Raw genomic sequence first — 12,067 nt, 5'->3', positions numbered from 1 at the left:
TGGGATCATCGCCTGAAACGGAAACCTTTTTTTCTTTACCTAGCCCCTATATTATAGTGCCTAGAAAGAGAAAGTGCCTCTTTCTAGGCACTTTAACGATACCTCTGGGGGTGCTAGCACCAGGTAGCTATTAGTTCCTGGTATGGTTCTAAATTCTCATTAACTGTTCGATCCTGTGATGGTGATGCCATCTATCGGTATAAAAAAAATAATGGAGGCAAGGCACTTAATATGCAGTCCTCGACTTCAATGCAGTTGTAGTCGGTTGTGACTCGGAATCGAAATTCTAGGCACTATACCTATATAGGGGAACGGGTGCATTCGGAAGCGCATTTACTTGTTTCTCAAATGGGTGAAAGGGGATGATTGACAGCCACTGATGACGTGCAGCTCTCAAGCAATGAGTTTGGTTACTGGATAAAGGCTCCTTAAACCCAAGTAGCATTGAATCTTGGCGCAATATTGTACTTGGTTGGCTTTATGTTGGAGTACGATTTGCACCCAATATTGGCTGAAGCTCGTAGGAGATGCATTTTGAAAATATTGACCAATATTGTTATCACATTCTTGAGCCATTATTGCAAGCCGATCTTAAGCCAATATTGGCTAAATAGTGGCTTCCATTATTGGTATTATTATATACACTGTGGGCTACATAAAATGCGACAACAAGAAGGTACAGTCAGAATGAAACAAAATTTTACACTTGGTGGCAACATTGATTACAAAATGAAAATAAAATAAACATTTAATACTGGAAAAATCTCAAATGAATGGAGGTTTAAGTACCCTGTTGAGCCAACTCTATCATAAATGTACAACATGATACAGTCGAACATTGAGGTATAGCAGTCTCACATGATGTCCTAGGTCAATTCCTATCAGTCAATGTAAAGCACAGCTAGTTCAATCAAACTCATAGCTCGTCCAATTTACCGTCTCAAGTCATTCCAGATATGCTCAATTTGTGACAAACCAGGACATCACGCAGGTCAGAAAAGGTGATAATGCGGAAGTGAAAGCCCCTACCCCCCTTGCTGTGTGTGACGGAACATTGCCCTGTTGAAAACGAGCCCCCGAATGAGTGCCAACACATGTGACTGAGGCTTGACAAAAATGTGCCGTTAAGTTGTCATAGTGCTGCGAATCAATATTAGAGGTGATCCTGTCCCACACACAACAGCACCCCACAACATCACTCCGGCTGTCGATGAGGTGTGCTCCTGAAAAGCAGGCTTTATCAGGGCATTCACACTGTCGCATACACTTGGAGTAGGTTCAAGTTCGAAGCGATTTGTTTGCAACCGAATGGATCCAGATTGATCTCAGTGATGAATCCAGATCGAATTTAGCAATAATAACATTTTTGTAAGGTTATGGAGAACACGTTGTGAACTCCCAAATAATGCTTTTGCTTTTCAGCGTCATACCCCATTCACAGCTGGGATGCCGTTATAAGCTGCAATCATATACAAAACATAGTCACTTCTAATATTGATCTAAAAGGCCCCTATATATACGAGCCGACGCATCAGCTTAAGATCAGCCTTTTTGGATCGGAGCGCGTGTTTGAGTGGTTGTCTTTTCTGGCGAGTAATCGCGTTTGGTGATTGTTCACTGCGAGCGATTATTAGCGGCACGTGAATTGTTTATTAAATAAAGTATTATTTTCGGCAAATTTGGCGAAATCCGAAACTTTGTTATGGTAACCCTGGCAGTGCAACAATGAAAAATCCGATCCAAAAAGGCTAAACTTAAGCTGATGCGTCGGCCTGTCTATATAGCGGCTCTATATTGATCCACAGCAACGTGACACGTCACCCTGAGGTCCACATGACAGCAAAACAGTGCATTAATATTATTCTTCAATCACATGTGTTGGCACTCATGACGGGGCTCCCAGGAGCCATGTTTTAATAACGTTAAGACACTGTTTGGTCACAGACAGCAAAGGTGTGAGGGGGCTTCCATGGCCAGTGCAAAACCTTGCTTTGTCACAAATTGATCACTTGAGATGGTAAATTGCGTAGGTTATGAGCTTGATGGGATTAGTGGCACATTTCTAGTACCTGTGTTGTAGAGGATATCCTACAAGACTGATATGATTCAATGTTTGACTGTATTACCTTCACGCAATAGGTAGCTCGACAGGAGACTTAAGCCTCCATTCATTTGGGATTTTTCCAGTAATAAATGATCACTTTGCTTTCATTTTGTAATCGCTTTCTGATAACAATGTTGCCATCACGTGTTTAAAATTTCATTTCACTCTGACCGCAACCCTTCTTGGCGTTGCTGCATTTCGTGTGGCCAGCAGTGTAGCTAGCTATTACAGTTTAATCAGGACTGAAATTGTTAGGATCCTTCAACAATTTCAACGAAAAGGAAGAAGGAATTAAAAGTCCCTTTTCTGGAAGCTTCGACCACTTAAACACTGAAGATGACTGCCGCAGAAACAGTTGAAACGTTTAGGACTCGACCGATGCATCGGCGCCGATGGTTGAACAATTTAGCCATCGGCATCGGCGGCCGATGCTAACTTGCTGGAAACATCGGCCCATCGGCCTTAAAATATGTCGAAAAGCCGATGGAATTGGCCGATGTTTTTGAAAAAAAAAGGACCTTTGCTGTTTTACTTTTTAATACAAAGTAAAGGGAGTTTTTGTTTTCATATAAAATTATTTATTTAAATTTCAATATGAATTTATCTATTTTAGTCATTCTTGAAAGAACTGTAAACACTTGTTTCCTTCCAAAAGTCAAAAGTAATGTAATTCACAAAACGCTGCGCTTCATATCTCGGTGAATATTGGTCGTACTAATTTCAAACTTTTTATGTTGGAATTATTTTTCAATGGAGATTATTTCCCTAAGCATGAGTTAGGGGACCTGGGGCCCGTATAAAAAGTTAAATTTTGTAACTTTCGACTTATTTGTATTTTCACTTCAAACTTTCAATATCTTAACTCCTACCTCTAATCTTGAACATTTTTGCAATTGGAAGTATACATCTACAACTAACGGTTGCGAAAATAAAGGTCTTGCAGGTTAAAACAGAACACCGTGTATATAGCGGCTCTAGGCCGACGCATCAGCTTAAGTTTAACCATTTCGGATCGGATTTTTCATTACAGCAAAGTTACGGGTTTCGCCAAATTGGCCAACAATACTATTTTATTTAATTAACAATTCACGTGCCGCTCATAATTGCTCGCAATGAACAATCACCAAACGCGATAACTTGCCAGAAAAGACAACCACTAAAACACACGCTCCGATCCAACATGGCTGAATAATTTGCTTTTATGCGGCTTATAAACTCTTCTTTCTATGCATAAAAATGCGATCTTTTGGAAGTTTTTAACTAAGAAACGTTGGTAAAGAATGATGGACGAATCATTTTTTTTAATACGAAATACTCTCTTTATTATCAGAGCCTGATTACCGCACGGGCACAGGTCCCTCCTCTTAGATTTCAGGGGGGCCCAAAATCCAACTTACAAAATAACCCAAATGTTTATATGATGCTGCAAAATTTTTTCAAAGCGATTATGTCAAAGATGTAGAGCCAGATTTCCCTAATGGATTATTACAATTCAGTAACTTTATTGAAATGAAAGATGAAGCTACGGACCAGGGGCGGCTCGTCGTTATGGGCAGGGTGGGCCCGGCCCACCCAAAAAAAATTGTAATTAATAAAATACATTATTAACAAAAATATGTTTTTGTGTTCCAGTTTAAAAAAGCAAAAAGTATGGCGAACAAGAGATTTCCAACATCTAGCCCGCCCCCCTCCCCGCATATCTCTAAACATAACCAGAAAGTTTTTAAATCCCATTAATTTTAGCGCTGCGCACAGCTTTGAAAACTGTGGGCTCGCTCGAAGCTGCCCCCGAAACTAAGAGCCACGCCTCTGCCCTTAGCCTATCGCAAGGACTGAATCAGAAAGCGGAAAACGGCGGGTGACAACACCCGAAGGAATTCATTGCAACTCAAGGGTGGGCAAAATTCGCCGAGCCCGAACGAAATCGTAGTTGTCTATAGCGGTTTGGAGGGAAGAGTAGAGGTTAGAGGGGAAGAGTAGCAACTTCGTAAAAGGGCAGAGAATCAGCTGCCCCCTGCCCATGTTTCAGGGAAAACCTTTTATCATACCGTTCCGCTTCTGTTTTTTTTTTAGTCTTAATTTTTTTCCTCTTCAACAGCTATTACTATATATATATGGCATGGAAATTGCCGGTTTCATGAGATTCAGTGCATTTGTGTTACAACGGATACATAACTATTTGTTTTTGGGGTTGGAGATGCTTATTCTCAATTTCTGTGTAAGGACTTTCGAATAGTAGAGCAGTCCGGTAGTCTGACCGCACCGCCCAAAAAAAAAAAAAAATGACTGGTCCTCAGATTTTTTGGTCGCCCACGAAAAAAATAATAAAATAAAAAAAAAAAGAAAACTTTAAAATACCTAATGATAATATTATTGAACACTAAATCTTTTACGTCAGTTTTGAGATTAATTTTCATAATTTTCTATGATTTCTCAGCAACTTTTTTTTTTACTTATGTCCATTTTTTTACCATAGTTACTTCTTGTCTTAACATTTAAATTATTTGTATAACAGTTATTTAATAAAGTTTTATTTATGTATTTACTTATTCATTTATTATTATTATTACTTTTTAAAAAGGAGGGGGGGGGGACTTCAGCCGTCCGTAAATTTTTTTACTAGTTCTATTGGTACGTGTACCTTAACTTTTTTTCTATCATATAGGTATAATTTTGTCATTAATTAAAATATTTAAGATCCTTTCAAACTATTGTGCCCATAACTAGTCGATTAAATATTTTGTTAAGGGTACATGTGTGACCGTAATTAATTTTTCAGCCACTCTTACTCAAAATTATTTAATGATGATGATAAAACAAAAGTTAAATTTGGAAGTCGATAAGTAAAAAATGCAGCAACAGAAATATTCTGTTCATTTCTTTTATATTACTAGGGGGCTATCGCTCGCCAACCCCCGGAACTGCTTACGCAGTTCCCTGTGGATCGCTTCGCGATCCATGCTCGCTTCGCTCGCTCGCTGTATGCCAATACATTAGCCTAGCTAAAATTTTCCGTAAAAATTAAAGTTGGTAATTGCATTTAGGTCACCATCCATTTAACCAATATGAAAATTACGTTCATAATGTTAATTTGTCTGCTTTAGCCAGATTTTCGACAGTTTAACTTTGCTGTATGTAAGATGACTGCCTTGGCAATGTGCACAACTTTACCATTATAGATACAAAAGTGTCTGTCATTGCTTTGGAGAGATTGCACTTCTACCTGTTGGTCCGCGGAAGGTATTTTATTTCCCTTCTACCACCCATTGGAAAACCAATGAAGGCATTCCCCTATCCGCCACCTGGGGACGCGCCCTCTAGGGGTTACAGGCTCCCCCGAGGGATGTATTTACATTATTTACACTCTTATATATTTACATATTTACACTCTTATATATTCTAATCTGAGAAAACTTCCTCATATACACAATTAAAAATGTCCCGTTTGGGAGCCACAACTGACACTGCTTCAAAAGATCTTGCTCTCTCTTACGTGCCGGCAAATGAAGGGGTGAATTTCTAAACCTCTGTTGGCAACACTTCGCCGATAAATCATGTAAACAAACTTCTACGTTGTTTTGAAATCTTGAATCACAGAATACTCAACGAACTTTTTTTTTTTTTGAGATGAGTTTGAGTCGGGCTGTGGCCCATTTCAACCTTAATCAGCAAAGAAAAGCTCAAAGAAAGACTCAAACTCATCTCAAAAAAAAAAAAAAAGTTCGTTGAGTATTCTGTGATTCAAGATTTCAAAACAACGTAGAAGTTTGTTTACATGATTTATCGGCGAAGTGTTGCCAACAGAGGTTTAGAAATTCACCCCTTCATTTGCCGGCACGTAAGAGAATTATATATATAGATTTTTGTTGTTGTTCAGACAGACCGTTTAGACGCGATTTGTTAGTTATCCATGTTTTAGTTTTAAGGTTGCTTGAATTGTTAAGTCCAGATGCTTGTACTGTAATTAAAGTATTTTTGTAAATATTGTTGCATACCTTTTTATGCCTGTCCTGAAAATAATTTAATTCACCTAGCAATTCCATTTTTTGCGGGGGTGTTTTTAGTGGTAAGAAACGCAAATATTTTTCAATTTCGAAGCCTTTTGTTTTCTTTTTTTTTTTCCATTCTTACATGAAAGTGTTATCTTCTAGAAGTAACCAGAAACAATGGCCCAGCTAAGTTTCAATTATTTTACTCATAAGTAAAAAAAAAAAATGCCTTGTTCAAGAAATAAAAAAGAAAAAAACTTTTAATATTTAAAAATTGAGGTCAATTTAATATCAAAGTAATAATTTTGTTAGTTGTGCAAATAATCAGCTGTTTTAATGATTAGTGGGAATGTAATATTAAGCTCTCTTAATTAAAGTACGGCTTAATTAGTAGTTTCAAATGTATGTTAAAAAATAGTATTTAGTAGATTTGAGGATATACTGGAAATTTATAATTTTGGTAGAATGCCTATTATTGATGTATTCCCCCCCCCATCAGTTATTTTCACCTCAGAAATAATGACATTGATATGGTCTGTCACGGAGGTGGGGATCTTTCCATTAATATAAACCTAATTGATACATTTTTCATGGGAAATAATTTTTTCTTTGTTGCTACAGTCTGCCCATGTTAAGCATATGAAAACAAGTTCACTTTTTTTTTTTTACATAAATTTACATCCCTGAAATTCAAGTTCACGGAGGTGAGAAGTCAGAATAACCATACCAAGTTTTTGAAGCAAAATCTATCTTTTTGTTTTTCGACAAAAATCTCACAACTTCAACTATGGCTAAAATAAGCAAGGGGACTCCCTTGTATCATGGAAAATAAAATTTGATGTCATTACTGCCACGTGTTAATGAGGGATGGCATTTTGTGTTTAAGTAACAGAGGTGAGAATTTACTATGACCCCTTGTCCTACTAAAACAAACTAAAAATCAATATTAAAAAATTAAATATGCTTAAACAATCAGTATTTGAGAAACTTGTGAAAGGAACAATAAATAAATAAGTATATACTTTTAATTAAACACGTTATTAAGCAACAAAAACAGTCAAACAAGTTGTGTGACATGCCATGGAGGTGAGAATTCACATGTTGTGAACCAAAAATTTTCTAAAATAAAAAATATTATTAAAAAATTGTTAGCAGATTTAAAGAGATATATTTTTGATGAAATTAAAAACCATTGTTAAATGAATTGTTCCCTAAAGTTTTTACTGTAAAAGCCCTGTGACAGAAAAGTTACTTTTTGAAGAATGACTCATAAACATAACTGCTGGCCCACCCACTAAATTAAGGCACGAGCCGCCACTGCTACGGACTACAGTGACTAGAATACCTAGTGTGCCTTTCGGCGCGAAAAAACTGAATACGAAACTAAGCCATCCAAGAGGTGGCGCTAATATCGATAGCGAGGTAGCTGTGAGTATATCGGAGCGAAAGTAAAGATTCATTTACTCCCTTATTTTTCGCATTTTTTGATTTTTTTCAGCACTAAAAGAAGGAGATGCAGAAAATATTCGTATTTAATTTTTTTTTTTTATCATTCGGTCATCTTTTCTATAGAAAAATTTGGAGCAATAAATAGATTGCTGTCGTTAAGATGCAGGGTTCCGGATAGAGCCAAGGCCCGATTATGGGGGGGGGGGAGGGGCTAGGCCGCAGCTTTTTTTTTTTTTGGAATCCTCATGTTTGCAAACCTTACTAATTTAGCCATCGGTTGAAACAACTTCAACCATTTGGTGGGCCTTAGGCCAGGGCTTAGTTTGCCCTGGATAGCGCGTAAGAATCGCGCAATTTTATAGGAAATCTCACTCAAAAAATATTTCGATGCGGGACTTTCTCGCGATTTTTTCACCCCTGTTAAATTGAATAAAAAGGTTTTTTAAAAAATCTCTCAATTTTTGAATATCTCTCTAATTTCAACAGAGGGCGAGTTTGAGGGCGGCACCTTACAGTGATCATTATTCCTGAATTTTATTTCAGTTCAAAAGTCTGATAATTTGATGATAGAACAGTCAGGATATACTTGGGATTGCATTCGGAAAAAAATTTTAGTTCTCCCCACATCGTTTCACATAAATTTAATAAAACTAATAACATTTTCAACGCGTTAATAAATATAAGTAATGTACATTCTTGAGCCAAATGCGAATAAACATTGTTCGTTCGGTTTACAGCAATGTATCTATTATTATTTTCTAAACACCTTTAACTTTTAATAGAGTTTGCTTCAAACCACTAGGAGAATGTACAATAAACATAATTTACACATTTACTAAAGAAAAGAAAAAACATTAATTAAAAAAAATAATAATCAAAGCATTTTTAAAATGCTTTTATAGTTATTAAAGCAAAAAAAAAGCATGGCTACTCTGAAATTGACTAAAAAACACGACCATTCAAATACAGACTAAATAAAAGTAGCGCCAAATATCGCCCTTCCCCGAAAAAAAAAAGGGAATCATTCCGCATAGAACTCCCTCCACCACCGCTTCCAGACAAATTGTATGCATAATGAATTGGAATAGAATTTCACGACAGGGGTAAAATTCTCTTATTATTATTATTATTTTATTAGTATTAAGGATTGTTTCATTTTTCCCTCTAGATCTTTTCTTGCAAGGTTTTTTTTTTTTTTTTGTAAAAGTATTTTTCTACTTGTATAATCAATTTTTTTAAATTTCAAAAAAAAAAAAAAAAGAAAATCTTTTTTTTTTCTTTTTTAAATATTAGTCGAAATGCCCCCCCCCCCTTCGGTCTGCTATGCCCCTGGCGAGAGCCAACCATGTCAATCCCTTGGTATGTTACTGCCTTTGTCGATAATTCCTTGACATTTCTATCACCTAATAGGTTAACATCATAATATCATAAAACTAGATAGGCTTGGTTTCGAGTACCAAAAAAAAAAAAAAAAAAAGCACCAAAGAACAATAGCGAACGGCACACTATCCCTTCTAGCCACTGTTAAAACCATTGAAGTTTACCTCGCTGTTGGATGGAGCGCCATCGAGTGGTAGGCTTGGTTTCGGGTACAGAAAAAACGTCGCAGAACAATGGCGAACGGCACACTATCCCTTCTAGCCACTGTACTACGGACATTTTGAAACAATTACTAGTTAATCCTCTCTTTAGGGTTTCCAAATGTTGAGACGATTATACGCATTTTCTTTAGCATTGCCAATATCCAATTGCACTGCTGAACGATCATTTTCATCGTTAAAAAGAATGAAATCTCCTTTGCGATCTTTTTTGCAGCAAGGAAAGCTGTCATCCTTACCATTATTATGCTTAAATAATGATTTCAATGAGTAGAATGTTGTCTTTGATATTTTTGAAAATGCTAAGGCCAAGAAAAAAAAAACTTTATTTGATGATAAAAATTTCCCTTAAAAATTTGATCTCTTTTGCAAATCCCAAAACAACTCGTTTAGTCTGTATTTACAATAAAAAGTTACATCATCGAAAACTTTGATATTTACGGTTTAACCACAGCTATTATAATTATCGTATACTAAATGTATATACTACAGTCAACTCTCGACAACTCGAAGTCCCAAGGGACCGGCTAAAACATTCGAGTTAGGAGAAGTTCCCACAACGTTCTCAAGAGTTTGGAACCCGATAGAAACTTTGAGTTATCTAGCTTCGACTGTATATTGTGATATGAGGCTCCACCAAATTTAGCACGACTCTGTTAATACGTTAGTATCGACATATTTTATTGCTTCCTTATATAGAATGAGCGGGAATGGGTGGGGGTGCAAAAGGATTTTTGTGCCCCGTTTCTTCAAAAATCTTAGTCGGGCTCTAGGGGAGGGGGTCCTGAAATAGAAATTTGCCCTACGTCCAATATCAGAATGATCGGGCTGTGTTTGTTGATACTTTTATGCCCTTATGCAGTAAACTTTGTACTTAAAATTTGGTATTTTCTGAAAGTCCAAGTCCCATTATCTGTGTCATTTGGCACTTGTCCCTTGCCGTAACACCAAAACTTACTATGTTTCTAAAACCGGTCATTTTTTACTGTTTGCATTCACATTTATTACTTGATATGTAGCTAACCAATTATTTAGTTTCGTTGAACTTTGTAGATTTCATTACTTGGAAAGAATTTTCACTTTGTGCAAGTCCTTCACGGAAATGTAAGGACTTTTTTTTTAAATTATTAATTTTCAATTTTCTGTGTTTAACCTACGATAAATCTTTACTTTTGATACTGAAACGAACATTCCTTATTTGTATTTGTGGAATAAAACCTGCTGACAAAACTATTCTGAATGTAACGTTTCTTCCCACGGAAAGGACTTTTAATCAGTGATATTCCCACCAATTTTTCTGAGGGTATACTTCCAGTAATCCATTACGCACAATTTGTGTATGTGATCATATACATAGTATGTCATAATATGAAAGTTTATGAAGTTTCAGGGTGTACGCCGTGTCTAAAAAATGTTTGAGAGTATACAGCGTATATGGAGATGGGAATACCACTGCTTTTAATATCAATTTGTGAGCAAAATTTTGAAAAGATCGTAAGGTATGACTTTTTCCCAGGACCCCAAATAAAACGACTTGCCGATCAGAGTTCATAGACGAATGAATGATGCAATCAAATATTCATCTTGATTCATAGGGTATAGCACTGTTCAGAATAAATTTAAGACCTTACTTATTTTATTTTTACTTCTGATTGTAAAATAAAATCAAAGGCTACAAAGTTAAAAAAGTGGATTCATTTTCATTTAAAAAAATCAACTCTTCTATTTAGCATTTTTGTGCTTCACAGTAATGTTCTTTTTTATATTCACCGTCCGATTTTTTAGTGCAAAACTAAAAGGAAAAGTATATGACTCAAAGAAAAAAAAATTTTTTTTCTATGGGGGCTTAAAAAAACTGACACAGGTTTTACATGAAATGTCATGTTTCTTGTCACAGTGAATCTTCAAATTGACATAGATAAACGAATAAAAACATTTGAGCTAAGTATAAACATAAACAATGTTGGAAAATGTAAATGACTGCTCACATGTGAATGAACGTACATCATTGCATTGTGTGGAGGCGAAAGGAAACCGCTTTCCAATGCATAAAAATGCGAGCCTATGGACGAAGAGACACCCGACAAACGCTCTCTTCTGTGCCGTCAAGTCTTCACAGCCATTTACCCACATTTTTGCATTCAACAGATTCTTAGCAGCTCCGAAACAGTTTTCTTTTCGGCTAAATGGATGCATGCTTTTCAACATCATTGTTTACATACATTAGTAAGATAACTAATGCATTAAATTATAAGCTTTTTTTTTTTGTCATTTCAGGCACTGCCCAATAATAAACAGACTTCGGTTGAAAAAGCTGCAAGTACAAATACCCAAGATATAAAAGTAGTAATTTTAAATCTGTACCTCAGAGCAAGACCGACGTAAGTCCAAAAAATGCGATTTTCAATTTTTTTGGTGAATTGCACGCAGAAGCATATTCCGGGGAAGATTTCAACAGTTGGGGATCTGGCGATCTTTCTGCATTGGCGTCCATTTTTTGGCTCCAGTGCCAGAAGTATCTTACCGAAATAAAAATATTTACCCCAAAAAATGAGACGGCCGAGACAGATTCCCAATTATCGAAATATTCCCCGATGACGCATCGAGCCATGTGAACGTCATTCTGTTTTTTAGCAGGGTCAATATTTTCGGCTCACTCTACTTCTTTCGTGCCAATAGGGTACAATAAAAGAGAATTTATCAATGGCTAGAATATTCTTTTTTATTACGTGATTGATACACACAAAGCATTTTGCACACGATAGACAAAGTCATTTGAAAGGTGTCTCAGAATAATCATCTTGCGCATTTCTTTGCATTGAATTTGCGCATTTCTTTCAAACTTCTGCCCAGTGTTACACAAAATCTGTGGGTGATGGCGAAAAACTGTTTGCATATTTGAATTCAGCGCATCATTTTACGTAAAA

This window comes from Uloborus diversus, unplaced genomic scaffold (assembly GCF_026930045.1).
Source record: "Uloborus diversus isolate 005 unplaced genomic scaffold, Udiv.v.3.1 scaffold_12, whole genome shotgun sequence".
NCBI classification, from domain to species: Eukaryota; Metazoa; Arthropoda; class Arachnida; order Araneae; family Uloboridae; genus Uloborus; species Uloborus diversus.
Note: the sequence above shows the minus strand (reverse complement) of the source record.